We start from the raw sequence: 15,510 nt of genomic DNA, 5'->3' as shown, positions 1-15,510 counted from the left end.
GCCTCTGTGAAGAGGACTTGATGGAAGAAGCTAAGAAAAGAGAGGGACGGAGAGTGGAGTGGAGTAAATCTGGGACTGACTTTTAGTTGTTGGAGAGAGCTTGGTGAAATTAAAGGCTTGAAAGCCGAGCTGTTGGACAGTAATATTAGCTGGCCATATTTATGACAGTGGTGTTGCGCTCTGAAACCGAAGGTGCTAAATTGCAAATGTACAATGTAATACTATTTTCTACATAATGTTTTAACAGCAGCAGAATGATGTGACCGCTCCAGAGCATAAAAGCAACACTGCAGCCCAACAACCGACTGATCTCAGGAGGGGAGGAGGAAAGAGAAAAGATCGTTCTCCTGTGAAATACTCTTTGAAGTTACAACAAAAGGATGAAGCAGAGAGCTCCTGGGAATCCCCACTCTAGTATACTACACATTTATTTCACTTTTCATCTGAGAATACAGGCAAGGTGAGACATTTTTTTCACTGAGTGATACCCATGCTCATTATTTAACTTCACTTCGCCTCTAGGTTAAGTTAAATTGTTATTTTAGCTCCAGCTGACAGGAAACCTTAAATCAGGTCATAATAGTCAGTCACGATGTGATAAATCAGACTCAAATTGAACAGAGGGACGGTCACTTCTCTCTCTCTCTCTCTGTGCCACAGGGGAAAAAAACTTCCAGGCATGACGTCTTTTTGAAGAGGCTGCAAAGAAATGTTCCTTTTGATCTAGTTTGAGATATTCACATTTTCCCCACACAATGTTTTTTTTCTCTAAAAGCCCAGCTGCTCTGACAATTAGATCTAAACATGGATTCGACGCCTCAGCTGCATCTGCTGCTGAGCGGTGAGGACTTTGGCTCCGATAGTCTTGGCTCTCATCTGGTCATTTACAGCTCGCAGCACCATTTGCAGAGAGTGCTTCTGGAGCAGTAATGATAGCACAGTGTGCCGCTGCGAACAGGAAAGCTGAATGAGAATCTAAATGCGGCGGAAAAGGATTAAAAGAGTTGAGATGTTTCTTGCACAGATGTCGAAAAAATTGACAATGATGTTACGAATCTAAAGAGTAAACCCGGTGAGATAAGGTTTCTATTTTATTTACTGCACAGTCGAGTGAATTTTACCTTGCAGAACATATGTCCGTCGCAGACTGTAAGGCATGAAGCCTTTGAGAGTAACTGGACTCGTGTCAAACCAGGTATTTAAACAAGGTGAGGGTTAAACCTATCCCAATATTTAGGCATAACACTTGTTTGTGGAGTCTTTTTGGATAACTGGGTGGCTTACCAACGAAGATCCTGACTGATTAACTGCCTCGTTCAGGCTGTTACAAAAGCCTGCGGCTGAATCGGAGAAAGAACTTCAGAGCTATTGAACGTGTCACAGAATCGACTTCTGCAAAGACATTTTGGATAATGAGAAAGCTGAAATAATCAAGAACTTGGCTGCTCTAGACGCAGATGGCCTGTTTTCATGAAGTGCTCGGCCAAGTCGGGGTAAGGACTATTTTTAACCCCTCTGCTGGTCACCTTTCATTAAAGCCACACAGTTGAAATCATGATCAAGGACTGGCCTGAAAACCCCCGGGGAGTTTGACTGCCCTCATGAAAAACCAATGTTTTTAAATACAATTGATGATGTCGGCATGATCACCACTGTGGATCTCTGTATCTCTTGTGCATAGACGTCTCTAATGCACATATGCACACACATATTTAATGTTAGTTTATGTTCAATCACTGCAAGTGAAAAGTATTTTAAGACATTTGCAGATGCCTGTACAGTAATATCTTAGATAAGACAAGAGAAGCCTTCATTGATCTCCAGAGGGGAAATTCAGGTGTTGAACAGAAGAAAGTAAAATATAGATAATTGTGTATAAAAAGGTAAGCAGTATACAGATATAGTAATCAGTGTTAATAATGTGCAATATTGTCACAGCAGCAGCAAAGTCATTGATGTACGACCATCTGTTTGATTGTTTGAGTTAGAGAAGGAGAGATGTACAGACGCAATGATAATAACTATAATTATAACTATAAATATTAATGACGATATGACAAATAGCAGGAATAACTATAATAATAATAGTATTTGAATGTGAGTGTGAATGCTTATTTACCTCTACGTACCCTGTGATAAAACTGGCTCGACCAATTGCTGATCCAGGCGTAGACAAGAAAGCAGAAAAAGCTCAGTTAGTTAACGTGCATTGATGGGACGTGAATATGTACAGATGGAGAGGGAGAGAAGAAGATAACTTCCAGTCTAGGCCTATAGCAGCATAACTAAGAGACGGTTCAGGAATCACCGAGCTCTATCAAAAAGAAACGTTTTAAGTCGACTGGACTCGAACCAGAACTGTGAGCTGGTTCCACAGGAGAGAAGCCTGATATCTGAAGGCTCTGGCTCCATCTACTATTACTTCATACACCAGAATATAATATAATATAATATGATCCCTGTTATACTTGTCTGTATTATTACAGAAATATGATATAATAAAACAGTACAACATAATATATAGTATAGTTCAGAAGCTACAACCTAAAATATGATATAGTAAGAGTACGGTAGGCCTTAAATATATAATGAATTATAATAGTGTGTGGTCTCATGCTGTTGTACAGTCTGATGGCAGTGGGCACAAATGATTGCTCTGTTCGTCACCTGGGTGGATGATGATAATTATCGAAAATGGCAAACCAAAGCAGCTAAATTCAGCAATCATTATTTTCAGTATTTACCGCTGTGCCTTTTCTACTTTGACATGTCAAAATGTCCTCTGTGAAAACGACCTACTGAAACCTCTATGACTGGAATATCCAGGGATGTGTCTCCTGGGCTGTAACCTCAGAACCTCCAGGACAAAAACAAAAACATGCTATTTTCTGCTAACATTCCCAAAAATGTTGTCCCAGAATTTATTCGTATAGTGCTTTTCACAGACAAAGTCACAAAGTGCTTTACAAGGGCGATAGACAACAAAGAAGTCATATTATTACAATACACAATGAATGCATGAGATTCAGAGCTGGTGTCCTGTAAAGTCCACAGAAGCAGCATACACAGTTTCAGTGCTACAACCTCAAATAAATGCCAGATCAGCCAGAACCGACTAGTGAACTACAAGGCCGCCGCCGGCAATGTAGGGGGAAAGGTGTGGGTGAATAATGTTCTGGCTGCCGCCCATTTGTTGGAACAGTCCATCCGACTGGAGGTTACACAGTCCAAAAATTGTTAATAGGAAGCCTATACTGTAAGGCAGGTGGATGAAGTGGTGACCATTGTCACCTCCTCCCAACCCTTCAAAGTGGATCCATGCATCCAAGTAATGTCAGAGGTCAGAGTGGGAAATAATCAAAATCCAGACAGAAAGTTGCGTTCAAGTCAAAAACACATAAACAAATGGATAGAGGACAACAAGTGAAGAGGTGAAAGGTTTAAGCAGAAAAGATCAGGACAATCCTGATGGGAAGTTAACACATTTATTATTCAGAAATAACTCTGCAATGCCACTCACAATCCTGCTAGCTGCAGTGATAACATGTGCAGTCAAAATGCCAAATGAAGTTAGATGAGCGGCGGGCTGATTCCAGTGGAGAGCAGGGGCAAGAAGAGGACGAGCTACATGCTGATAATGTTAGTAGTATTAACAGAGCAGAGGTGATTCATCTCTACAGCCGACTCTATTGTTTAGATTATATGTTATATACAGGCTGATGCCACTTTTGGGTAAATATAGGAGAGCGGTCGACTCGAGGGGGAAATTATATAGGACGTAGGAAATGAGTGGACAAGGGGGTGATTTTGTACAATCATGTACAATAATAGGCTACCAGACCAAAAAAAACTAAGAATTGGTCTCTTGTCATTGCTCTGCTCAGTATTTATTACCCACAGTGGACACGTTCCTATTTAGGGATGAGCGTGAAGCAAGTTTTGGTTAATGTGACCATAGTTTTATGGTGCGATACATCATTTTCATTGCTGTTGTACAGCTGTACGTATGTATTTGTCATGATTATATCACTTGTGATCAAGCCAGCTATATTACTTACTAGTCCAACAGCAGTCAGCCCAGCTCGGCGTCTGTCTTTAAGACTTTTATTTCACCAAGCTCTCACCAACGACTAAAAGTCAATCCCAGATTTACTCTTGTCCTGCAGATTCAGTCACTCTCTCCTTTTCTCTCCTTAGAGAGTCAACTTCCTCTCAAATCTCTTCGCCTCTGTCATTATGTCCACAGAGGCTGCTGAGCCTGGTTACATTGTCTGCTTGCCAAGCTCCAGTTCTGACGCGACACCGGCTCTGCTCCCCCTAAAAAATGTATGAAAAGGTTATGCAATGTTGCTTTAAGATCTCTTTAATTGTTTTGCTTTATGGTACTTTTCAAGTGGACTGGAATGGAAACTCCCAGAGACTTGTTGTGGTTAATCCGTCACTGTGACCAAACCCCAAAGCCCCTTTTTGCAAAGCTGCATCACAATGGTGTAGTTCATCTGTTTTCAAAGGAGCTGACCATGCTGAGAAACACGACAAGGTTTTCTGTCCAAAATAAATCTAACAGCAAATACTATAATCTAGTCAAGCCTGAGCTTCAGGAAGAAGCTCCTCTCGGTCAGTTCAAACATTTCTCTTCGCCTAAGCTGAATGCTGAAGGAGGAAGGACTATATGCAGAGATACAAAAGGTGTGTGAGATATAACAACATGCACTTCCATCCACCAGATTTAATGCATATTTTCAGTTTATTTCCAGAGTGAAAAACGCAGAAATACCGCAACACGTTTTTATGCCTGGCTCAGAAAAAATTGGAATCGAAACAGCCAATAAATCTTTACATACATGCTGAATATTTAGATGGACAACAGTACGTATAATAGTACGTGTCTGGAATATTATGAATATAAAAATAGAAAAATCAACAGATAGCACTAGTCTTGTTTTGTTTGTGAAAGAAATATCTACAGGAGACTGTTGCCAGTTTGCAGAGTGAAGAGGTACGAGTGGCCTGTGAGGAGGATTTGTGCTCGTTGTGTCATCAATAAAATAAACTGGTGACTTTTTCTTCACATTAAGATAAATTTGTAACATTTGTAACATCCAAAAAAAAAACATCAGTAAACAATAATTCAGAAATGGTTTATTGCTCTTCTTGGTGATTTTCTTGAGCTGTTCGTCAAAGAAGCACTCACATATTTTATTGTGTATCGTGTGAGAAAATGATTCCTAAAGAAATTCAAGCTGATGTCAAATTCATGAAATTCCATGTGAAATCTATTCCACCAGGCTTAAGCGAGCGAGGAGTGGAGTTATATAAAATATTCCAAGTCTTCTGCATGGATACTGTATCCACACAGGTGAGGACGTCGATCATAAAGTGAGTTATGAATATTACAGACACATGGACTTTTCTTCTTATGATTATGGCTCTCTGTTTGTGAGCAGTGAGCTGGGCGGAGACCGAGCAGAGTGCCAGGTGCAGCCCATGAGCATGAGGAGCCACACCTGTTGCCAATCAAGCTCTTTGTACAGTAGCTGGAAGAGGCGGCTGAGCACTGATGGAAGGACGCTCATAATCATACACCTGAAAGCGCCAAGTGTGGCTCCACTCTCAACTAAACTGTTGCACTAATGGTGTGGATTTGATTTTGCTTGTTAATTAATTTGTATTTGGTAAAGAGCCGCAGGTGCAAACCAAGGGCGCCTTCTACTTGTTTCTGGCAATTAATCGTTATTTGACTTAGGTGGAATCACATGATTTGTCAAGTGAATGATGGCTTTGGCTCGATGGTATCAACCTGATGAATGCATTGCACAAAACCACATAAATGCTATATGCCGTGCTCATGCGATCCTCATACTTCATACTTTGTATGATCAAATAATTTAAAATGACATTAATTTAACTCCTTCACTCCTATTTATTTGATCTTGAAACTGAGTCAATTATCCATCCCCCCCTGTTCCAGCATGTTCCACCCCACGCTAATCCCTGTGCACAAGAAACCAGTTTCCAGTATTAAATGATGAATGGATGAATATTTACTGGGATTAAATTCAAGGTTTTCTATGACGGAAGTCAACAAATGTGTATAAATAAGACCTTTGTATTAAATAAGTTATAAATACTTTCCATAAACTTTTCTGGCAAACTATTAGACGCACAGCATACTTCCATACTTAACCTTGCTATTTTGAGCACATAAATGTGTTCACGCTGTCAATTGTGGAAAAGGCAGCCAAGGAAACTGCTGGAGCTGAAACCATTGTGGTGAATACCACAATATACAATTATGTTAAAATGTTGCCATCATCATTTCAAGTTTTCATTTCATGAATTGAGACAACACTACTCTGGAAACCGTATTTATTGGCCTAAATGTATCATCACAGTCATCATCATAGTGGGACTCTTCATTCAGGGAATATATTTATGCGTATATCTCCATGGAGTTAAAAAGGTCACATCGATTTGGATGTATCCTGACTGTCCTCTGACTGTAATTTCTGTTTGAAACAGAAGACTGAAGTCAAACGTCAAGCGTGGAGGAATTAAATGTAAATCACATAAATCACTGGGATTTCCATTACAGAGAGAAGGCCAGATGGGCTGGCTTATTCAGAGATCTGTGACGTATTTATCAGGCTTTGTGTGGTCTAAAAAAAAAAAAACCCTATCATTGGTTTCCAGCATTTTTGAGATTAAAATATAAAGACCAAAGGTGTATTTTTACTTTAATTTAAAAGATGAACAATGTGTAACCTAGAAATAAAATGCTAATAATTAAGTTACATTTTTTTTATGACAAAACAATGAATTTACATTGATATATTAATTAATTCTTATGTTGTTTCCTTGTCATCTCATCTTAACGGAGGCAACAGATGTTTCTCTTGTTTGTCGCCGAAGTGTTCAAACTTCTATCAGCAGGCTTCGACACACTTGGCTGTTTTCTTTAACTATGACTAACAAAGCAAAACAGCACATCCTACACAGCAACACATGCAATCAGTCTGAGGCCAGAGGTGGCCTCGAGACAGCAGGCATTACTCTTACTAATAAGCCCTGTCGAAGTGGAACACACCACGCATCCATCAACCAATAACAAAACTGCCTGCCTTAAGTGTCTTAAACAAGCAGGACTATGCCTGATAATCACCACACAAGGCAATTTGAATGGTTTTTGGAATGAAGTTTCTCTCAGCTGCTGCTGGTTGAGTCACCTGACATATCATGTGATATAGGTATTTAATTACGGTACGCAGGATGATGAGTTCAAGAACATTGCTTTGATACGTCTTCACATGATTCGACGTCCGAATGCTCAAACTTGACTCATCTTTCATAACATGGACAACGTTAATCATCTAAATAAGATGACATAATCCCTGCAGGGAAAATATTCCCACATTCTGTCATAAAAGGTCTTTTAAGGGAATTTAATTAATGAATCCTCATTTGGTTCAGTGCTTAGAAAACGTGACACACTAGTTTATATTTTATTGTTGCATAACGTTGAATTACAGTAGATTTGAAAAAAGAGAAAAGAAATGTATCAAATTATAAATACGCAAAATGTATTTTCATTATATATGATTACAAATATGTTGTAGAATAACCCTTTGTTTTTTAGCATTTAAAAGGATTATATAAACCTTTTATATGATGTACGATTGGATGTTTTCTCCTCCCACCCAGCTGTGTGTAGGTTTTCTTTGTTTCACCCTCGCCGTCCGAGCATGAAAGAGAAACTACACTGGCTGCAAAACCTGCAGAAAAACACGAAGGTTTAGTTTGTCTGTTCTGGGCTAGTGTAGAAACAGCAGTTCAACATGTAGGACTCTGTGGAAGAGGAACCCAGCATCTGTAGATACATGAAGCTCAATCTAAGGTAACAAAAACACAATAATTCTTATTTTCAGATGATTGTACACCAGTGAAAACCCTCTAAATCTGACACTGGAACCCTAACTGAGTATATACTTCTTTTAAATGCTAAATAAAGTAAATTAAAAGTAACTGATGAGACTTAATGATGCACGCAAAGGAGTGAAACTTCACTTACAACAGAAGAGTCTAAAGATTCTCTGAACATTTAATTTATCTGCTTTGCAATACCTTTGTCTATGGTTTGTGCGTCATGCGTCATCGGTGTACAAATTAAGTATAAATATACTGTAACACACATTGTATAGCCACATTTGCATGTGAATCATCCAACATCCCTTTCATCAGCTCTTCAGCGTATGATATCCGTGATGAAAATAGTAATAAACTGCAGCGAGTCTTTGAGCATCACAGGAAATGTCTTTGTTTTCTTTTAATATGGAGACGTCAGAGGTGGTGTGACAACTTGTTTGATATTTTTATTATTCTCAAGTTTTATTATAATCTTCCATCACCGTGGTGACTTTCCGTACACGCCTGTGTTTCAAGACTTTTAAAAGAAAAGCACAGAGACGGCCTATAAATGCGTTAATGTTATCAGAAACATGTTCACCGATGATGATCTTAAACAAATATTCACTGTTTCTGCATGCATGACGTGGACGGCTGACGTTTTGAAAGATATTGAGTTGTAAACATCAATTTCAGGCGATGTTTAGATGGGAATTCATGTGGATCACCTGCTGTCAGGGAAATAATTGTTTTAATAACATAGTCTCTTGCACAGTAGAAAACGTCAATAACGATGCTAATATTATTTTTGTTCATGCATGCTTCAGAGATTGGATCTATAAATGCATTCAACTGGAAGTGGAAACTGCTGAATTTTTCATCTTCAGACCACCCGTTGTGTATTTGTTTTCAGGGTCAAACTCGTGTAGATTTCTACATACAGTGCAGTGGCTCAAGTAATAAATCATTTATGAGTATTGGTGTTATTATTCACCAACAACCAGCTTCATATTGCTTAAGACCCTTTTGGGCCAGAGGCTCCTCGACTCGGTCTTTAGGCTAATGGAGGTGACGACCAGCAGGTACCATTGTACTAATGGTCATCAGACTGACAGGCAGCCCACTAATGGGGGCTGTATCCCATGTCCACATGCCTGAGTGACCTTACAAGCTCTGAACTACATGACTGAGGCAATTATAGGACTGTTATCATCCCATCCAAAATATGTGGAAAACATTTATCATCCAGAAATACACTGCAGCGCCTCAGGGCGACACATTATAGCCACGTATGGGCTTAGATCAGTGTAATTGCCAAGAAGGTAAAGGACCATGATCAGCACCATGATATCCCTTTGATAAATCTGATTGTGTGAATATGTTTCAGAGCTGTGTCAGTCCTCAGGGTACATAGAAATCACATATTCCCACCCTTCAGAGATCAGATTAAACCAATTCTGTATGATTGAAGTGCCAGCATCTCCGTGATCTTTATTAAAGCAACATTATGCAACATTTCTACCATAAAATAACAGATTTAAAATCATGTTGATGCTACACTCATGTGTAATTAGGTGAATTGTGTATCTATCATTCTCACTGTGTGCCTCTGACATCTGTTCTTGCACTATGTAACTCCAGGAAGAGGAGGTTTTCCGGCCCGGCGCTCTGGCGAATGTTGGCATGTCGTGCTAGAACCGGAGCTGGGCGAATGTGCAATATAACCAGGCTCAGCAGCCTCTTTGGACATAATGACAAAGGCAAAAGGACCAAAGGTGAGAAAGAGGAAGCGAAGAAGGCAAAAACAGAGACTGTCGGACAAGACGGCCTCTAGTCATTGGCGACTCATGAAAAGTAAATAAATAAAAATTGGATGCAGCTAAGAAACCACCTCGATATATAAAGGGAGCCAAGATGGCGGCCATTGGATGGCATTTCTTCATCCTCCTCCTCTCCCAACTTGGCCACACTTTTTCCAACGTTATTGGACATGGATCCTTCTGAGAAGTAAGGGTGGACTGCCAGTTTTGTTGATCTTGTTTTCTCCTGTCTAAAGTAGTTAGGGAGGTCTATCGTCATTTGTTTTCTTAGGTTAGTATCTTATTTCCCAGACAAGATCGTTTTGTTTGTTATTTCGGCCTTGGTCCACCCTGAAGCCTACTTACCTTAGTTATACTTATATGTTCTTTGTGAGTGTTGTCAATAAATCATTTTCTTTACCTTCAAAACCAACGTGGCTACTTGGGACTTGGGTGAAGATGGGGCCTATTCTCGTTATGCCCTTGGCACCCCTAGACTGGGGCCTAACAAAAGGCAGAATGACGGAGGCCAAGCTGTGTCACCTTGAGATACAGAGCAACCATTCTGATCATTATTATGGTAAACAAGGTCACAGGATTGAGCTGCCTCCACAATGGATAGATACATAACATAGAAGCCTCTACAACGTCATATAGCAATGTTGAACCACTAAAGTGTAAACATATGTCCTTGTTTGTTGATTAAAGACGGCTGTAGATGCATTGAATACGACCATGGCACTATTCTCTGCCGAAGAAGACAACTTCAAGATTGATGTGCATGTCATGACGAGTGTATTGATAAATCCTCCACTGTCCCCTAGTCATACCATGACTCCTGGTTTCTTCTTCAGGCTGCTCTGCTCTCAACATTAATCACTTCCTTTTAAATGACATCATCAATCAAAGGCGAGCCGCAATCAAAAACACAACAATCTGTCCTGAAACTGGCAGGTGAACAATTAGATTGCATGAGGATGTTTTGTTTCCATATGTGCGTTGTGTTTCCTTTTCTAAAGCACTGTGGGATTAATTAATTATGATTAAATGACACAATTAAGACAAAACAAAGTGGAGGCAAGCTTTAGAAACAAATAAGGGATAGTGACTCACTCTTGTGGGTTTTTATTCAATGGACAATCAATGAATTGAGACTGTTTCAAGTACTGTTTGCCCTGCGATCAAAACACCACTCAGGATGGTTTCAGTGTTTAGGAGGAGGAGGTTTGTTTTTTACCTCCACCTACAACAACTACAGTAAGTGGTGGGTTAATGGTTGCTCTGTACACTAACCTGTCAAAGCATGTATTTAGTCACAGGGGCAATTGTGTAACTCAATTTCAGAGGCTTTTTCTATACCACGTGATGTGCTATGGACCCCACATTCAACCTCGCCTGCAGCTCAACTGCCAATCTTGTGTGTTATAACTGTCTTTTAATGTCACCACCGACTCGTCACGTTAGGCTCCTTGCACAGACATAATGAGAGCAATCCTGTTACTGTCTTTGCTCATTGTTTCATTTTTAACACACAAAATCATTGGAAGGCATCTGTGGTAAATTACCAGAATGTTTCATTCAGCAGCACAACCAAAAAGCAAAATTAAGAAATGCAAAACTAAAAGACCCTGAAGCTGTTATCTCAAAGCTCATTTCTTCATGTTCACATTATATCTCTTGTTATGTTCTGGAACAATGGCAAAATATTTTCAGAAGATTTCCAATTCCAGATTTTTTAGATTACTTCCCACAACATACAATTTTTCATGCTGAAGGTACAAAACCACATTCCAATAAATACATGAAGGTACAATGGAGGAAAATGTGAAGTTTATAGAGAATAAGGCGATAACAATGTAGGAACCATAGATAGTATAAATATAGCCATCTGTAAGCGGCCACGCTGTTAATTTAAACATTTCAACAGGTGAGTTATATAGAAATTCAGATTTAAACAGTTTTTTGTACCAGGCTGTAAAAATATTTATTTCTGCTGTGAAGTTGGACATTTGAACATGGGGACTAATGGAGACTGACTCGTTCTGTAGCCAGCCTCAAGTGGACGTTTGAGGAACTGCAGTTTTTGACACAGCCACAGAGGTTGCCGCTTAATGGGAACATTAAAAAATATACATATTGCGGGTAAACTATTTTGTTATTGTTCATAATTTTGATTATTTCTTTTGAAAAATTAAACTGTAAATTAAAGATGTACATTGTGGGCCGTAATCTAAAGCTTTAACATTTTTTGCATTTTAATTAACAGACAGTAAGAACTCCAAAGTTACTGGGTATAAATATTGAGTAGCATCCATAATTATAAGTTTTTAAGTAGCAACATGTTTGAAAGAAGGTCTCTCCTGCTTTTAAAGGCTGGTTAAAAAAAATGTTGGTGAACTCCAAATATGTTTGTGCTGCTTAAATACAGCTACAATTAAAAAAATGTAGATTTGTGTGGACAAAATATATTTAAAAACAATGTGTGTGTCTTCTTACTAGTCTGAAAACTCTCATGAAAGTACAGTACACTGTTAGAACGTCACCATGTTCAGGGTTATTCTCAGAGGTCTGCAGCCCCTCACTTCGTCATTAATGTCATATTGATTTCCTGTATCTGAAGCACGGGCAATGCAAAAGAATGAAGCCTAATTATTCAAATATGAAAAAAAAAAATCTGAATTATTCAAAGCCTGGCTGATTTGCTCACTGCTGGTCTGATTGTAAATGGATTCACCAGACAAATATCTCAATCAACAAATGATTTATTGATTTCTGACAAGAAACTCATCAGATCTTGACAGAGATGCACAATCTCCCACAGCTTTTCCCCCCATACACTGTGATATTGGAATTTTATCTTTACTGCCACAGAGGTTATCAGCATCATACAGAAGTTTTCATCAACTGCATCTTTCCTGAAGGCTACAGTGTGCTCGGAAACCAGCTTTTCATTGAGTGTTACCTCTTCAGGGGACAGCCACCCAGAATCAACAGGGTGAATCCCTTTGCAAAGTCAAAATAATTGTTCATATCAGATCAATAAACTGTGTTCTGCCTTCCTCTTTTCCCTGTTGTAATTACTTCATCTCTATCCTGCCTAGGGCTCCAATGGGATCACACTCATCTACTGTCAGTCACGATATGTCAACTCATTTGGAAGTGATTCAGTCCGACCTCCTAGGTGTGCTGGACCAATTGCCCTTTCCCTTGCACAGCCGAGAAGAAAATCAAATGGCTCTTACACTGCAGGGGCAGATACGATAACTACACTTGCAGACTAAGGTCCCATCAATTGACCTTATCCTCCAGGAGCCATCAGGAGCGGTTTGACTAATGCTAATTACTGTAGAAGCGTATTGACCTAACTGTCTTTTAAAGAAGATGCTTTGATGATTATCATTTAATTCATCATATAATGCAGTAACTTTTAACCAATCACAAACAGTAAACTGAAATATAAAATATACAGATTTCTGTTTTGAACAACAACTTAACAACTGTTCAATGTTCACACAGTTGGCCAAACAGAGGTTGCTTTCCTTTTGTCAGGATTAATCACTGAGCACGGCGAACCTGCCAGAGGCTGAAGTAAGTGTCATGGTTATGTCTTGTTTAGAGTTTCCTGTTTTATTTTGTAATCCTTGCCTCTTCGTGTATGTAGCTTTACTTCCTCCTCACATTTTTGATTGTCTGTTCCAGCCATCGACAGTATAAAATATTTATCCTGCCTCTGCCGCCCCCCAGCTAATAAAAAAATTGGCCAAGACATCAATCATCATTGGACTTGAGGCAGGCAGAATGAATCCAGGGTGCCATACTGTTCATTATGCATAACTTTAAGATTTAATGTAATCTGAACAGGTGAGTTATATAAAAGTTCAGCCTCAGTACAGTTGTCATGAATGGGGAAATTAGCTATAGAGACCAAAACAGTTTTTTGTACCAGGCTGTAAACATGTTTATTTCTGCTGTGAAGTTGGACATTGAACATGGGGACTTATGGAGACAGACTCACTTCTGGAGCCAAACTCATGACGTTTGAGAAACTGCATAGCCATGGAGGTTGCTGCTTGGTTCCAGCCTGATTGATTTCTCCTTTGTCTCGTCATCTTGCGTTCACTTGTGTATTTAGTCTCTGTGTTTCTTGGTTTCACTTGGTTTCGGCCTCAGTCCAGTCTTGTTCGGTCTTTGTATGTCACTCTGTGTCCCTGCTCCTGAACTCCTGGACCTCTGCTTTATGTTATTTTGTGTTTTACTGCATTTTAGTTATTAAAGTACCTTTTTGTTTAATCAACCTTCACATCTGCATTTGGTCTGCCTCTTGAACTAAGACATGACAGTCTTAAAATATATAAAATGGCTGTCTGCTCTGAAGAAATTAGGTTAGGTCATTTACTTAAAAGTCTCTTGAGATACAATAGTTATTTTACATAATGGTTTTGTCCTGTTTACCACAGGAAAAGTAATTGTTCTGCTGTAGACAGTTAATGGGAATCCAAATGAATAAACTAATAATCCTGACCAAAATAGCTGTAAAAAATAATGTCTGAAGCATGAATACAAGCACATTCAGCATCTCAATTCAAGCACAGCAAGTTAAAAGGAGTCACTGGAGGGACACAGACTGAATAGCTCATAACAAAAAAGGCATTGGGTTCATATCTCTATATGCTGGTAATGCTGAAGATCACAGCCAGATAGGGAGGACAATCGTCAACATTGTACATTTTAAACCATTTAATAACAGATTTAGTATCATTGTCATGCTCCGTACATCTCTTCTTGTACTCTGTGTATAATCACCTGTGAGAGGTATGTAACGTTTTACGGCACTAAGTCACACACCGCCGACTATTTCACTGATTTTGGTGAAACTGGTTTATATATATATGGAGAAAATTTCTGTTTTCCTCCAGCTGCGCAAAAATCTCTGCGATTTACAGAGTTTCCTGATGGACAGTGAAGTAAACTGTAGCTGCTGTTAGCTCAGTGTGTTAGCCTGGACTGTGAGCTCAGAGCGCCGTGGGAATGTTAATGTTTGTATCACAGGCGTTTTTTTGGAAGAGGAGGTTTTCAGGTCAGGGGCATGGATGAATGCTGAGAGGGAGCAGAGCCAGTGTTGTGCCAGAACCGGAGCTGGGCTATGCAATAACAGCGGTATTGGGCGTGCTAAAATCTCTAGAAAAAACAATAGAAAATGCAGACATGGAGTAACATTAGCATTTATTTGAAGTCATAATTTCCATCAATATTCCCTTTTTTATTTAATGGTCATTCATGTGTTCAACAGTTAGATAGTCCATGTAATTTATCCACCAAGCAGAAAACAAACATCACTGTTTGTGTTGTGTGCACTGAGTGAGAAGCTTTCATTGGAATCAATAGCCAAGCAAAGGAAAGGATTTCTCAATCAATCAGTGAAACGGCTCTTTCAGACACACTAGGTACAACAGAGACAGTGGATAACTGGATTGAACCAGGATCAATTTATTTTAAACTCAAACAACACATGGTTGTCCATATGTGTTAAGTTGAGTGGTTGCAGACTCGTATTGCAAACACAAGCTGGAGACCAAAATTTGTTTAAAACAGTTTATTGAACCAAATGAGTGCAGAGGCAGGATGGGGATCGGCTGGTTGTGACAGGGGAATAGTGGGCAGGATTCCTGGAGCACATGGAGATCAGAGTTATTTAGGGATCACAGCAAAGACAAGTTTCCTGATCTTAACGCTTGTTACCAAGAGTGAGACTGAAGGATCTGGCAGAGTCTGGGAGGTTTTGTACAGCGTGGGTTTACTGGATGATGAG

The 15,510-nt window shown here is 39.4% G+C and overlaps 1 long non-coding RNA gene across 2 annotated transcripts; it reads left to right on the top strand.

The window, feature by feature from the left end:
- Nucleotides 1-936: 936 nt before the first annotated feature.
- On the top strand, nt 937-6,596 carry LOC109141417 (uncharacterized). Of its 2 annotated transcripts, none has more exons than XR_002042742.2 (3): nt 937-1,072; nt 5,289-5,359; nt 5,448-6,596. It is a non-coding gene; the product is annotated as an uncharacterized LOC109141417 (long non-coding RNA). The 2 variants fall into 2 exon arrangements; XR_002042741.2 differs by lacking the exon at nt 937-1,072 and adding an exon at nt 1,326-1,493.
- Nucleotides 6,597-15,510: the final 8,914 nt, after the last annotated feature.

This window comes from Larimichthys crocea, chromosome XXIII (genome assembly GCF_000972845.2).
Source record: "Larimichthys crocea isolate SSNF chromosome XXIII, L_crocea_2.0, whole genome shotgun sequence".
In the NCBI taxonomy this organism is placed as follows: Eukaryota; Metazoa; Chordata; class Actinopteri; family Sciaenidae; genus Larimichthys; species Larimichthys crocea.
The sequence above is the reverse complement of the archived record's forward strand: the minus strand, read 5'-3'. Positions and strand labels throughout refer to the sequence as shown.